Raw genomic sequence first — 16809 nt, forward strand, 5'->3', positions numbered from 1 at the left:
CTATAACAAAATACACTAAGTGGGTGGCTTTAAACCTCAGGCACTTATTTTCCCAAAATGCAAGAGGCTAGAAGTCTGAATTTAGGGTGTTGGTTCTAGAGGAAAGTCCTTCTTTGTCTCTTTCAGCTTTTAGCAACTGCCAGCAATCCCCGGCACTCCTGAGCTTACGGATGCATCTGTGTTACCGCTGTGTCTATTTTGCTCTTTCAAAAAAATTTTTAAAGACTCCAGTAAGAAGCGGTTAGATTTAAGACACACACTAATCTGGCAGACCTAATTAATATAACAAAACAAAACAAAAAACCCTATTTCCAAAGAGGATCACAGTCACAGGTACAGGGCTTAGGATTTCAACATAACTTTTTTGGAGCACATAATTCAATATACTACATGCACCAAACAACCAAAAAAAAAAAAAAAAAACGACAACAAAAAAACTAAGCCCGTTGCCAGTGAGTTGATTCCAACTCATAATGACCCTATAGGACAGAGTAGAACTGCCCCATAGTGTTTCCAAGTTACAGCTGGTGGATTGGAACTGCCAACCTTTTGGGTGGCAGCCAAGCACTTTTAACCACTGTGCCACCAGGGCTCCAAAATATATGAAGCAAACATTGATAGAACTGAAGGGAGAAATTGAAAGTTCTATAAGAATAGTTGGAGACATCAACACACCATGTTCAATTTTAAATAGAACATAGGGAAAGATCAGAAAGGAAACAGAGGATGTGAACAACACCATAAACCAACTAGACCTTAGAGACATATCTAGAACACTCTTCCTGTCAACAGGAGAATACACATTCTTCTCAAGTGAACAAAAACATTTTCCAGGACAGACCATGTGTTAGGACACAAAGCAAGTCTCAATTAATTTAAAAAGATTGAAATCATACAATGTATCTTCTCCAACCATAATTGGATGAAACTAGAAATTAATAACAGAAGGAAAAGTAGAAACTTCACAAATATGTGGAAATTAAACAACACACTAGTAAACAACCGATGAGTCAGAGAGGGAGTTACAAGGAATATCAGAAAATACTTAGGATGAATGAAAATAAAAGCACAACATACAATACTTATGGTATGCAATGAAGGCAGTGCTCAGAGGGAAATTTCTAGGTATAACAGCCTATATTAAAAAAGAAGAAAGATCACCAGTAAATAACCTAACTTTACACCTTAAGGACCTAGAAAAAAAGAAGAGAAAACTAACCCCAAAACTACCAGAAGGATGTAACTAATAGATATTGGAGCAGAGATAAATAGAATGGAGAATTGGAAAAAAAAAAAAATTAGAATCAATGACCAGAGGTTGGTTCTCTGGAAAAGCAACAAAAATGATAAATCTTTAGTTAGAATGACAATTTGTGCAGAAGGGGGGGACAGAGGCAAGAAACAAATAACTGAAACCATAAATGAAAGTGGGGATATTACTGCCAACCCTTCAAAAATAAAGAATGCACACCAAAAAATTTAATAACCTAGGTGAAATGGACAAATTACTGAAAACACACAAACTATTTAAATTGACTTAAGAGGAAACTGAAAGTCTCAATAAACGTATAACAAGTGAAGAGATTAAATCAGTAATAAAAAAACTCACAACAAAAAAAGTCCAGGATTAGATGGCTTCATGGGTGAATTCTACTAACATTTAAAGTAGAATTAACACCAATCCTTCTCAAATTCTTCCAAAAATTAGAAGACGAGGGAACACTTTCTAATTAATTCTAGTGAGGTCAGGATTACCCTGATACCAAAGCCAGATAAAAACACCACAAAAAAAGAGAACTTCAGACCAATATTCCTCATGAATATAGATATAAAGCTCCTCAACAGAATACCAGCAAGCTGAATCCAACAGCATATTAAAAGAACTGCACACCATGACCTAGTGGGAGTTATCCCAGGAATGCAAGGATGGCTGGACATAAGAAAAGCTATGAATGTAATACACCACATTAATAGAACAAAGAAAAGAACCACATGATCTTATCAATTGATGTAGGAAAGACATTTGACAAAATCTAACACCTTTTTAAGATAAAAGCACTCAGCAAACTAGGAATAGAATGAAAATTCCTCAGCATTATAAAGGGCATCGATGAAAAACTCACAGCTGACATCAAAATGAATGGTGAAAGACTAAAAGTTTTCCCCTGAAAATCAAGAACAAGGATGCCTGCTTTCAATACTGTCACTTAACATTGTACTGGAAGTCCCAGCCAAAGCAATTGACAAGGAAAATAAACAAAAAGCATCCAAATTGGAAACAAAGAACGAAAACTATATTCACAGATGACATGATCCTATATACAGAAATTCTCAAAAAATCCACAATAAAGTTACTAAACCAAAACAAAACCTGTTGCCGTCGATTTCAACTCATAGTGACCCTGTAAGACAGAGCAGAGCTGTCCCACAGGGTTTCCAAGGAGCAGCTGGTAGGTTCGAACCGACGACCTTTTGGTTAGCAGCCAGACCCTTAACCACTGTGCCACCAGAGCTCCAATAAAGCTACTAAATTCAGCAAAGTTGAAGGGTATAAGATCGTTCTTTCATACCAGTCCTCAGAAAACCTAAGACCCACGGACTATCTATGAAATAATTACGTGAAAATGCATTCCAGGAAAATAATAAAATTATTCAAGAACCAAAGATGTGAAATATAAGAAAGAATGGAGCATAAAACAAGTAACACATATTTGGAGCTAAATAACTAATGAAATAAATATTTTATTTTATTTATTTATTTTTTACCTCATTCATTTATTTATGTCAGTGAAATGTGAGATTCTTGTGGTTAGAAACCTTGTTTGTCTTCTTCATTACTGTACCTCCAGCACCTAGAAGCATGCCAGGTACATAAAAAGCATATATTACATGTTTGTTGGGTTTGAATTTTCATTGGTTTACGATCACATCATCCCTGTTCTCACATTCTGTGACTGCTGGGATCTTACCCAGAAGCATGCCAGGTACATAAAAAGCATATATTACATGTTTGTTGGGTTTGAATTTTCATTGGTTTACGATCACATCATCCCTGTTCTCACATTCTGTGACTGCTGGGATCTTACCCCTGCAAGAGATCATGGCTGGTGAAATACAGTCTCACCGAATGATGAAGCTTGCTTTAAATTCATGACCTCAAGAAATGCAACCCTTAGTAATGCCCAACAATTTTAGTACCTTATATGAGTCTATAATTTTCTGATTTGACCATAATCCTCCTTCTCCTTTCTCCTCAAACCCATACTTTCTCCATCCTTACGTGTGATGATTACTTGTTTCTTATTTCACTAAGAAAACAGGACCCACCAGAGGACTTCCACTTCTTGTCAACTGCCTGTATCCGTGCCCATATGCTTTGCTTTCCCTTTTGTAACATGGATAAACTGTATACTTATCTTAGTTCAAACCATCCATTTGTACACTAGGTCCTATCCCTTCTCACTTTCTTAAGGCCATGAATCTAGCAATTGAACTTGTCTCCAGTATCACCAATTTTTCTGACTCTGGTGTATTATTCATATCAGTCTTACCTGCATGCTGATATTTTTCTCACCATATACAGAAAAACTCTTAGCCCCACATCTTCCTCTAACTACTATCTAAAATTTCTACCCTCTGTATAATGGAAGTACTCTTAAAAATACTCTATACAATAAATGGTGCTGAGACAACTAGGTCTCCACATACAAAAGGGTGAAGTTGGACTCATACGTCACACTACATGTAAAAATTCACTCAAAATGGATCAATGACCTAAATATAAGAACTAAAATTATAAAACTCTTAGAAGGAAACACAAGACTAAAACTTCAAGACCTTGTTTTTTGGTAATGGGTTCTTAGACATGACATCAAAAGCCTGATCAACAAAAGGACAAATAGTTAAACTGGACTTCTTCAAAATGAAAGACTTCTGTGAATCAAAGGACTTATTCAACAAAGTGAAGAGTCAATCTACAGAATGGGAGAAAATATTTGGGAATATACGTCTGATAAGAGTTTAATAACCAGAATATATAAAGAACTCCTACAACTCAACAACACAAAGACAAACAACCCAATGAAAAAATGAGCAAAGGATTGAATAGATTTCTCCAAAGAAGATATACGAATTGTCAATAAACACATGACAAGATGCTCAACATCGTTAGTAATTATGAAAATGCAAATAAAATTCACAATGAGATACCACCTCATACTCACTATCAGAAAAATGGAAATTGACAAGTTTTGCCAATGATGTAGAGAAAATGGACACCTTGTGCACTGTTTATGGGAGCATAAAATGGTGCAGCCATTATCGAAAAAGCTTGGAGGTTCCTCAAAAAGTTACACGTGGCATTACCATATGAGCCAACGATTCCACGCTTAGGTATGTACCCCAGACATCTGAAAGCAGGGATTCACACAGATACTTGTACATCAGTGGTCACTGCAGCATCATTCACAATAGCCAAAAGGTAGAAAGTTTCTAAGTGGTCATCAACAGATGAATGGATAAGCAAAACGGGGTGTATACATACAATGGAATATCACTCAGCCATAAAGAGAAGTGAAATTCTGATATGTGCTATGACATGGATATACCTCCAAAACATTATATTGAGTGGAAAGAGACACAAAAAGGCAAATACTGTATGATCCCACTTAGCTAAAATATTTAGAACAGGCAAATACATACAGAGAAAAAGTTTATTAGTAGTTCCCAGGGAATGGGGTAAGGAGGGAAAGGGAGTTATTGTTGAAGGGATACTGAGTTTCTGTGTGGGATGATGTAAAACTTTTGGAAATGGATAATGGTAGCACAGCATGGTGTATATAATTAAAGTCACAAATTTCATGTTTTGTTGTTATTGATAGCTGGCATCAAGTCGGCCCCTGATTCATGGTGTCTTAGTTATCTAGTGCTGCCATAACAGAAGTTAAACACAAGTGAGTGGCTTTAACCAATGGAAATTCATTTTCTCATAGTCTAGGAAGTCTGAATTCAGGGTGCCAGCTTCATGGGAAGGCTTTCCCTCTCTGTCAGCTCTGGAGGAAGGTCTTTTTCTCTTTTAGCTTCTGCTCCTGCGTGATCTTCATGTGGTTTGGCATCTCTCTTCCCCCACCTCTGCTCTACTCCCTTGTTTAATCTCTTTTATATTTCAAAAGACATTGACTTGATATACAATAACCCTGATCATTAACGTAAAACAAAGACAACCCATTCCCCAATGGGATTGTAAGGGTGACAAACAAGAAACTCTGCCACGCCCACTAAAGATATTTTTTAGTTGCTTTTCAGCTTCTAACTTTCCTGGAAAATCCCTGCCTAGGTGTTAGAGACTGGGGGCTCTAACGGGTTAAGACCAGCTGCAGCCCCCATCACATGCGCAGGAAGCTCCTCGAGTTCTTAAAATGACCTATCTGGAAGAAAAGTGCTATTGAAAGACTAGAAGGAACCAAAGTGCCACAGTACAAAACTAAGGAAAACATTCAGAAGCGAAAGGTCCAAAACCAGCACCCAGACCAGAGATCTTTCCCCGCCCCACTGTTATTACGCATATAATTCCCTGGAAACTTAATACATATAACTTCCTTATTATTACATAAATGTGTAGCACACCCCTGGAGCAGGAAGCCTGACCTGAGAAAATTTCTCCTGGCTCCTTGCTTGCCAGCTTGCAATAAACGTTGCTTTTGATTTCCCAAAGGCCAGTGTCTTGGTCCCTGGCTTTCCTTGCACGCCAAGCAAGGCTCACATTTGGCCTGTTTACAGGATTATAATCCCAGGCACAGAGGTTAGTATTTACAACATATACATTGAAAGAACATAATTCAATCCATAACACAGGGTGATCCTGTGTGTCGGAGTAGAACTGTACTTGCTAGGGTTTTCACTGACCAATTTTAAGAAACAGACAGCCAGGTCTTTCCTCCTGGTCTGGAACCTCTGCTCAAGACTGTTCAACATCACAGCAAAAGCCTCCACAGATAAACAATTGGCGGCTGTGCGTGAGGTACATTGGCCAGGAACTGAACCTGGGTCTTCAAACAGCAAACTTTTTGTTATATATATTTTCCACAATTTTTTTTTTTTTTTTTTTAAAGTATACATGCTGTCTCTAAATCCTCACCTCCTAGAATTTTCTTTCTCCTCAAATACTGTCTGGAACATAATAGGTGTTCACAACACTTTTGTTGAGTGACTAATGAAATTGTCTTATTTTACTTAGAGACATGCCCTGAAATTTTTTAATATTAGGTCATCCCACTACCTAGAGGTTTCTTTCACCTACTTGCCATTCAATAAATGCTTACTGAATGAGTTTAAAACTCATTGATTTCCCCAATCATGGGACTAGTAATAATAACCAAATAAGCAATAAAAGAGTAGATGCAAAGGCATCCAGGCATGTATTGGACTTCACATATTCAGCTCCGTTCAGCAGAAATTTACTGAGTATCCCCTACGTGCCTGGCACTAGGGTTACAAAGGTAAATAAACACAGTCCCTGTCTTTTAGGAAATTATAGAAACTTAGCGGATAATTTCATGATAGCAGTCAGTCATTATAAGTGTTGAGATAGTTTACATTCCATGGATTTTTAGTTTGAGGAAAACATCCTAGAGGAGATGACAAAAACAAATTACCGTAGAGGAGGATTAAAGTTAGCCACTCTAAGAAAGGAAAAAAGGGCTCCAGGCAGAGGGAAAATAATGAGAAAAAGCACAGAGGCATGAAACAATATAAAGCATGCAGGTAAACTCCACGCGCTTCAATTTTACTAGCACATAACGCTGGGGAAAGGCAGTGGTAGCGGTATGGTAAATGATAAAGTGGACCAAGTCATGGAGAGGCTCGCTTGACAAGAGAAGCTGCCGTGCACTGTGTCCGTGAGTGCATGGCATCATCAGATTTGTATCTGACATAGACGATCCTGCCACTGTGCAGGGGGTGAAGAGTCCCCGGGTGGCACATGGGTGACACAAACGGTTAAGAAACTTAAGGAACTGAAAGATTGCTGGTTCAAGTATACCCAGAGGCTCCTCAGAAAAAAAAAAAAAAATCCCTGGCAATCTACTTCCTTAAAAAATCAGCCATTGAAAACCCAATGGAGCACAGGTTCTACTCTGACACACGTGGGGTCACCCTGAGTTGGAATCAATTTAAGGGCAACTGGTACTTGTACCCTGGTGGCCCTGTGCTTAAGAGCTCGGCTAACTATAAGCTGGGCAGTTTAAATCCACTAGCTGGTCATTGGAAACCCTGTGGGGCAGTTCTACTCTGTCCTATAGGGTTGTTATTAGTTGGAATGCACTTCACAGCAACGGGTTTGTTTGTTTGTTTTGGTGCTGGTACTGGTGGCCTGGTGGCGTGGTTGTTAAAAGTGCTAGCCAAAGTGTAGGCAGTTTAAATCCACCAGCTGCCCCTTGGGAACCCTAAGGGGCATTTCTACTCTGTCTTATAGGGTTGCTGTGGGTTAGAATTGACTTGATGGCAATGGATTTGGTTTGGTTTGGTACTGATGCAGAGGGTGTACATATAGGAGGCAAGGCTGAAGGAAGGAGAAGTAGCTAATTATTACTTTAAGAGTCCACGTAAGGACTTAAATTGGATGACAAGGAATAGGAATTGAAAAGACTAGACCCATTAGGATAATACTTCTCGGGGAAACTGGCAGGTCTTTTGACAGTCTGGTAAGGGAGGAGGATGAGTGTAGGGTGACCAACAGGTTTTTTGGCTTGAATGTCAGGGTAGCGGGGCCACTAATTGAGACTGGAAATAAGGCAGGGCTGGCTTGAGGGGAAGACGATTCACTCAGTATTAGGTACCTTACATTCTGATGCCTGAAGGATATCAAACAACTGTGTCTGTCAGACAGGTGAATATGCAAATCAGAAGCTCAAGAGATGGCTGGGCGGGAGATGTAACAAACTGGCCTAAAACCATGAGATCAGATGAGATCAAACTAGGAGAGCGTGTAAACAGAAAATTGTAGTAAGAACAGGAAAGAACCACCACATGAATCTTTAACCTTTCTTCAGATAATGGCTTCAGTGAAAGGCTTCTAATTGCTTCAGGTTATTGGTCACCGCTAATATGATCCTATAGCAAGCAGTTACATTACCCTCAGGTTCTCTGATAGCAAACTTTCTTCTATGTAAGAAGCAGTTTTTTTTTTTTTTTTTCAATTTGAATGTTTCTGAAATTGGACCACATCTTACAAATGGTTCCAACCCTCATCCCTCGAAAAGCTGCTATTAAAAAGATTGTACTTCTTAAGAAAGCATGATGGTGTTTCAGGTCAGGTTCTCTGGGAAGGGAATTCTGAGACAGAGACTTCTGTGCAGGAAGGATCCTGGGAAATGCTTTCAGGATTGCTACCTGTGGGGGAAGAGGGCAGGCTGGACCTGGCAGATGGAGAAACGTGGCCTTGATTTGGTTGCTACAAAAGGTCTCAGTAGGCCTTGTGGAGCCTGAAGCTGGGATGGTCCTTCAAAGTTGTGACAAGTTGGAGGAAGGGGACCAGCCTGCATGGGACACTGAAAGCAGGCTGCCCGGGGGCGTGGATGTGACCCAGAGTGGAAATCAGCTGAGGTCTAGAGCAATGATCCCAGCAGCTGGGATAACACATTCTTCATTCCTCAAGCGGAATCTGGCCACAGCACAGTGTCCACTACAAATGATATTTAAGAATGCAGGAAATAGGATCTTTTGATCTCAATACAATATGATCTCAATACGATCATGAAGTATTAAATGTAAACTTGCTCTGGTACAACATTTTTCAAAGTCCATTTTAGTAAAAGTTTGGGTCATCTGGGATCATACTCTGTTTTGGATAAAGAAGAGAATGAGAATTATTCCCAGAAATAATACAAATAAAATTATATAATCAAGTAATACATTCACTGCAAAATTCCTATAGATTTATTAAAAATATTATTTGACAACAAAAGAGTAAAAACAATGATAAATGCTAATTTAGTGAGCATTTCCAATCAGAGGATGATTTACCTTGAAATTAGTGGAGCCATAAGCTTCGGAAGAGTCTCTGGGTGGTATAAACAATTAATGCTCTCAGATGCTACCTAAAATGTTGGAGGTTCAAGTCCACCCAGAGGCCCTTTGGAAGAAACGCCTGGGGATGGATTTCTGAAAAATCAGCCACTGAAAACCTTATGGTCTACTCTGACACAGACAGGGTCAACAGGAGTTGGAGCTGACTTGACGGCAACTGGTTTTTGGTTTAAACTTCAAAGCCCCTCACTTGCATTGCCGGTAGTGAGGAAGGAACTGCCTAGCCCTGTAGTGGAGGGCAGCCCCAGCCTGAAGTCATCCTGGGTTTGCAGCAGGCCCTGTGGACAGGCAGACTGCCGGCACTTCCTTCAATTTATCTGTACTCTAACGACTACCTAATCTCAATCCTGGCTTTATCTGTGACCTTGGGATGTAAATAAGATGCTTGGAGGCCACTTGACTCAGACCTTTCTCTACATTATACCCCTCCTCCCAACTCTCACAGCAAGATCTACCGGTAAAGTAAGCGTGAGAGCAAGAGTGAGGGTGTGCAGAGAGACCTGGCCAGGCTGGAGCAGCAGTGTGTCACTGACCTGTCTGAGACCAGTCAAGCGAGACTCAAGAGCTGGACTTCCCTGAGGCTTCTCTCTTGGCAAGAAACTGGAGGATGTTGGAAATGTAGGATTTCCCGTAATGCATTATGAAACATTATGAAAGTGAAAGAATGCTTTCTAAATCATCAATAATAAAAACAAATCTCAATCGGTTCTGCTAGAGAAAAGAATGGATTTTCTTTTCACTCTCTCTATAGAAAATCTCCAAAATCAGGATCGCATAAAAGAGAAAATCTAAGTCTGTGCAGCCCAATTTTTGTATGAAATAAAGTATTATAAAGATGAATCAGGGAGTTTCATGATAATGATGATAATATTTTGTGATGTTTGTGGTATTTTTAAATTTTTTGGATATCTGTAATTTGTGATTTCTTTCCCGACTTCATTAAATAATTTACAAAAGTTCTAACTGACTAATTTTATATTATTTTTCCTAATGAGGGCCCCAGATAATGTATAAGTTTGAGGCCCCACACACGTAGATTCTTGCTTGTGTATGATGTGCTGAGCACTTAATTAATTTCATCCTCACAATAACCCTAGGAAGTAGACACTGACATTGTCCCCACTTTACAGATAAGTAAGCTGAGGACAAAGAATTTAAGGAATGCTAGCCCTGGTGGCTCAGCGGTTAAGAGCTACGGGGAGCCACAGCTGCTAACCAAAAAGTCGGCAGTCCAAATCCACCAGCCACTCCTTGGAAGCCCAACTAGGCAGTTCTACTCTGTCCTATAGGGTCTCCACGTGTCAGAATTGACTCAATGGCCATGGGTTTGGTTTTTTTGGTTTCAAGGAAATTTAAAGGAAAAAAAAAGTCAATGTCAAGATTTGAACCTGCAGTCTCTTTAAATTCTGTGCTGTCCTGAAATAGCCAACCTATAGGTTATTTTGAATGCATTTGGACATGCAGCCTTTCATTTTTCATTCAGCATTTATTAAGTCTCTTTGTGGAAGGGAATGAGCTAGGAGCTGGATAATATCAAGCACACACACACAAAAAGTTACTGTCAATTCCAGCTCATGGCAATCCCGTGTGTTACAGAGTAGAACCCCTCCATGGGGTTTTCTTGGCTGTAATCTTCATAGCAGCAGTTCACCAGGCCTTGCTTTCGTAAAGCCGCTGGGTAGGTTCGAACTGTCAACCTTTAGGTTAGCAGCTGATACCAAATTGCTTGTGCCACCCAGGCTCCTTAACATCAAGCAGGTTTGAGATAATCATTATCCCCACAAAGCATACAGACTAATACAGAGACCCAAATTGCTATAATGGAATAACAAAATGCAAACATATTTTAAAATACTGTGAAAGAATAAAGGAAAAAGAATGAATTAGACATTCTGATCTGCAAGTGAAAGAGTGCAAGCAATGATATATAAACATCTGATACAGCCTGCTTTCATTCAGGGAACATTTGGAAGCCAGTGCTATAATATTCTAAAATTTCAGTTTGAGATAATGGATATGTTTTGGGGACAACAAATTTTTAAAGTTTCATTTTGGGACTTACTAAGTAGCAGATGTTTTCTGAGTACCTATGATGTGACTGGCACTTTGATGAACACTTGGCTATCTAATTGAGAAATAACAAATTTTAGAACTGAAAAGAATAACAAAGATCCACCCTCTTTTGCACTGAGGAGACTGAGGCCAAAAGATGCATGACCTATATTCTAAAGAGTGTCCTCCTTTAGGAAACCTTCCTCTAAACAACCACAGTCAGAAATCATTCCACCTTCTGTCTTAGGCTGGGTTCTCTAGAGAAGCAAAACCAGTAATGCATATAAATACATAGAGATTTGTATTAAGGAAACAGCTCACACGATTGCAGGGGTTGGAGCGTCCCAAGTCCTAGGATCAGGATAGAGTCCTTTCCCAATTCACGGAGCCGCAGAAGCTGGTTGACCCAAGATGAGCAGGTTGGGCAGCAGGGATCCCGTTCTAAGGAGTCCCCAAGATCGGCAGGCAAGACCACAAGGTTTCTCCTGAGTCACTTAGCTGCAGGGGCTGGCAAACCCCAGATAGGCAGATTGGCAAATCTGAAGACGGACAGGTAAGCTGCTAGCTCAAGTCCCAAGAACCAGAAGTCACACAAGAGAGAGCTGCTGGATCCAGAGCAAGCCAACAACCTTTGCAAGGCAAGCAGGAAGGAAGTAGGCAGCAGGAGGCGGAGAGATAAAGGCTGAGGGGGCGTTGAGCTGCCACAGGCCCTACCCCCTCTGCTATCTAAGCCTTTATCCTATCCCTTCAGCATCACCTTCTCCACCTTCAAACAACTGTTATTCTAATAATGGAATGTGAAAAGAAACTGGGGAATGTTGTCCTATTATACAGAAGAGATAAACTTAAGCCAAACGTTAAAACGTTAAAACAATGACTTGTCCCAGGTTCCCACAGTGTAGTTAGTAGAAAGGCCAAGAGGAGAACCAAGTCCATCTGTTTCCATTACACGACATTGCCTCTCACCTTTTCCTAACTGCCCACAGGAACTTTCCAGTGGATCCACCGTGTGTGTGTGTTCCACTGTAGCGAACAGGATAGGCAAAAATCCCTGCTCTTATAAAAAAAAATATGTTTTTTAATATGACTGTACATGTTGTATGTGTGTTATGGGCATGGGATAGTGACTTTCTGACAGGTATATTCTAGCTAGCACCTTGTACCTTAAATAGTTTTGATCAAAAGTTTGATGGGGGAAAAAATTGTAACTCTTCATAAAATGACTTTTATCTGTGGAATGCAATTATCAATATTTTCTAAGTTTAGGCTTGGCAAAGAAAATTCAGCTAGACCTCATCAAGTACAGTTTTCCTATTCACATTTTCTTAGAACAAATTGGGGTCTGAATGCAAGAAAGGGAGGTAGATGTGAGAAGAACAAAGCTGGACACCGGAGTATTAATCTTTTACATGTGAAGATAATAGTTAAACCTGTCTTTGTTATTAGCTCTGAATAAATGTCCAGGAAAACCACAACTCAGCAAAAACTATTTTTGAAGGGGAAAAGGTATGCTAAAATAATGAAATCTTACATTAATAATCTCTGCAGGAATATTGCAGTTCAAATATTATATCTAATGTTGACTCTTAATCAAAAGGCTTGAACAATTGTCTAGAAAAATGACTTCTCGGCAAAAATTACTTCTACGTGAGCTCTAAGTTTGTGAATTAAGTGGAAAGCCACATCTGTGTGGTGCCAAAAGAAAATAATAATTCTTGGCCTCAGGAACAACAAAATGGGTCACATCATGTCTGGGAGTTATATACAACCAACGGAGAGCATAAGCTTTCTGCGTTAATAATCCTGTAGCCAAGCCAATTAATGACTTGAGTATTCAAAGAGGTTCTGTAGGTTATTATCTGAAAGAAGGAAAGACCCTACAATAGGGTAAAAAGGCCATGGTGAGTAATTGCCTTTGGAAAAATATTTTTTCAGTTTTCAGTAAAAATATACAAAGCATAAATTATATGGGAATGGAAAATATGTTAAGAATCCTGTTATTGACTTTAATTCCCTCAGGCACCCATTATCGTGTGAGAACTGAATATTTTTATCAAGTAAACAACATTAGGAGCAACCAATATGAAAGAAAATTCTTTTCCCATTCATAGTATTCCAATACCTGAGTGATGATTGACCATTAAGGCACAACTAAACAGCCTGTCTGTACTGCCACTTATCCTTTTCTTTATTTATTTTTAGAGGAAAATGTGAAGAAATAGTTTAGGCTCCCTTTGGACACTGAACAACCTGCTTTCCAGGCAAAGCAAAAGACTACTATGAATTCTATTAGCCTTTAGAAAACTTTGTTCTCCCCCTTCCTTTCACTCAGGCTAATTAAACTTATACCAAGTTATCAGAGAAAAAAAAAAAAAGGAAAGACATCATGTTTTACCCTGGATCTCTCGTAAGAGTTCAGAGCTGGAATCAAAAGGCATTCTGGGGGAAAAAGGAAAATGTACAGTAATGGGAGACAGGCATTGTCTCAGGCTCAGCTTAATTATGTTAGGACAAGACCATGCTGGAAACTAATAAATTATGGAATTACAGAGACAATATAGGTGCCGACTGGCTGGGCTGAACATCGTAAATGCCAGCTAAGAAAGCTATAAAGCTAGGGTGACATGGCCACAAAATGTAAGTGGAGAATGGGAAGTTTTTATAGGAAAGAATTAGCATTAAAACATCATCATTTCTTTAAAAATATACCCAAGCTGTTCAATGAATATTCATTGAGAATTCCTTGATGGAAAGTGCCTTATAGGAACTATTTCTGGAAATAATAAAAGAGACGAACTGTTGAACATAGACGATACTTGGTCCTTTCCATCGCAAATACCCAAGGAAGACATCCAAAGAGCTTGGTGCTGGGGTAGAGCAAAGAAGGGCTGAAAGAGACTATTTAAGTCTCTGAAGGAAGGCTGGTGGGAGAGATGTTATGTAGGAAGAGAGTGGTAAGATATGTCCAAATATACAGGGCAAAGACAGTTCTGAGCTAAAACTAACACCCAGGTTCTGAGCTTTTAATAGCACACAGGATGACAACCCCTAAAGACAATTTCCGATCAAATCTTATGAAACTGTACTTTATATCCTAGACATTAAGCCATCTCCACTCAGGAAGCTTTACAACAAGGCTTTCCATCAAGTGTTTGACAAAAACAGAACCAGCTGACAAGTCTCTGATTTTCCAACAAAAGAATAGAAACAGTAATACAATATTCACTCAGTAGAACGAAGCACATAAAAAACAGGCGATAGCTCACTTCTGGACACGGTGTTGACAGCGTTAGCCTCCCTGCTTCCAACACTCAGAGTCACACTCTCCCTCCAGGTACAATAAAATATTGCTACTGAGCTTTTTTACTGAGCTAAAAGATCAATGCATTGGCTTCCAAAGCACATGGACTCCGTAGTTTTCCTATCACAGTCCTACAGCTTTATGAAGCCACGTACTGAGAGAATGGCAACGTAAAAAGAAAATAAAACCAAAAGAAAAACAGATAAACAGCTGTGTGCCTTGCACTGACTAAGGCATATTGCAAATATATACAAGCACAGGTTCTTGCATAGTGGAAACCGTTTTTTGTTCTCTATACACTGAATGACAGTGTGAAGAGTTTTGTTCTGTTTAGGTTGCTATTTTCCAAACTTTATTACCAGAAAAATCATTCCCCATGTGCATGTTACCCATAATACGTTCTCCTCCAGGGAGAGAAGTTAGAGCTCAGCCCATTTCTAATTTAACTGTTCACTTAAATTTCTTTAACACTTTGAAACATCACGTGATGTCACAACTGGGGCATCACCCTTTGGGATAAATCATCAAAATGACAATGCCATTGTTTCGTGCAATATATTTCACAAAGAAAGACAAAAACAAGGGCAAAGCAAGGCATAACCACGCTGGTCATAGTCTGCAATCATCATGACAAGTCTTTTTTTTTTTTAATATTTTGATAAGGTATCCTAGATAATAGGAATGTTCACATCTCATTAATAAGCACATTCATACATAAGTTGCTACAAAAAAAGAAGAAGATGATAATTCTGGTTAATTAAGAAAAAGGAAAAAATGAAACACTTATTTGAGAAGACCAGAGTGTGAAAATTTGAAACCCAAGAAAGAGTTTTACGGTTTGTAGAAAGAAAAACAATCCTATAATTTGATAATGCGTGACAAATCCCAAGCACATTCCTATCAGTTTCTTCATGATAGTCACACACATTCATCTGTACAAATTTCTCACATTTTCATGAGACCCAGCAAACAAATTTCCTAGCAGTCAAACCAACAGAAGTTAAATATTTCCAGCAACTTGAATACAGATTGAAGAATGTCATAGAGGACGTCCTTTAAAATAGCTGAAGTTTGGAACTGTTCATTTTATAACTGGTGACAATAAGGTCCAGAGACATTTAATGACTTGTCCCAAACTGTGGAGTTATCAAATAAACCAGGACTGGATTTTTGTTTCTTCTAATTCTTGTGTGGTGCTCTTGCCACGATCCACACTACTTCTAATACAACTGAGCTGGTCATAGTCAGTGACCTGGTAAATCATGGGGAAAAAAACAGATCCTTATTATTGTCTTTTAGAGCCCTTAGGTGGTACAAATGGTTAATAGCTAACACACAGCTGCTAACCAAAAGGTTGGAAGTTAGAGTCAAGAGGTGCCTTGAAAAAAAAGCCTGTTGACCTACTTCCAAATGGTCACAGACATGAAAACCACGTGGAGCACAGTTCTACTCTGATGAACACGGGGTTGCCATGAGTCAGAATCGACTTGACAGCAACTGGCTATCCTTGTCTTAATTGAAGTAAAAAAAGAAGATTCAAAAGCTGTCACAAAGAAATTCTCCCCCAAAAATGTTACATTCAAGAGCCTAAGAAATGTCTGCCATATATTTGCATGTTACTTAAAGTCAATAAAATAACACTTACCTACTTTTTTCATTGTACACCAGATCAAATATTCTGCTTCATAAGTATACACGTGGTCTCTAGTTGAATGGTACTTTTGTGTGATTAAGGATGTGATATTTTTTTATTGACTAACATTGTATCTTTTGCAATTCCTTTAGCATATTACTATGGCAACTGAGGTCACTCAAATCAATTACTTCTGAAAAGAATACAAATAAAGAAAAAATTGTGATTACACTCAAATTTACCTACCCAGGAAAAGAAACTGCAATGAGCATGACTCTTAGTTAGCCAACTTTTTAAGGTGTGTTTATAAAATAAGCAGAGGGGAGACAGGGTCCAAAGTAGAGATAAAAGCATGAAACAAAATAGGGCAGGCTAGACCAACTAACAGAAGTGCACATCACAGAAATATGTAAGGCATGTTGCTGTTGTCGTTAGCTGCCTGGGAGTCAGCTCCAGCTCAAGGCGATGTTATGTACAGGCAGTTCCCAGGTTAAGAATGTCCAACTTACATACAACCCATAGTTAAGTACCAACTCCCGTAAAAACTTTTATATTAAAACTTTGAGGTACATACAATGGTTCATAATAACAAACAGCACTACGTAATGATGTACATCAAGACATTATTATTATTATTAATGTATTATTATGTTAAAGGTGTTTCAGAGTACCTAGAAGTGTTTCTTTAATGTTTTTTATTCATAGAAAGGCACACTATCTACTAATACTAAGACATTTG

General features: G+C 38.8%; 1 protein-coding gene across 10 annotated transcripts in view; it reads right to left on the bottom strand.

Annotated features, from left to right (window-relative positions):
- Nucleotides 1–16809, bottom strand: part of IL15 (interleukin 15) — an 87248-nt gene that overhangs the window by 22324 nt on the left and 48115 nt on the right. The window contains exon 3 of one of the 10 annotated variants that reach the window (XM_049905367.1): nucleotides 2767–2852. The exons of 7 other annotated variants lie outside the window; for them this stretch is intronic. The gene's annotated coding sequence lies outside the window, so the exon portion shown is untranslated. Of the gene's footprint in view, nucleotides 1–2766; nucleotides 4040–16082; nucleotides 16264–16809 lie in introns of those variants that run through there. 2 more of the 10 variants (XM_049905365.1, XM_049905371.1) reach the window with 2 other exon arrangements.

This window comes from Elephas maximus, chromosome 13, assembly GCF_024166365.1.
Source record: "Elephas maximus indicus isolate mEleMax1 chromosome 13, mEleMax1 primary haplotype, whole genome shotgun sequence".
Lineage (NCBI taxonomy): Eukaryota > Metazoa > Chordata > Mammalia > Proboscidea > Elephantidae > Elephas > Elephas maximus.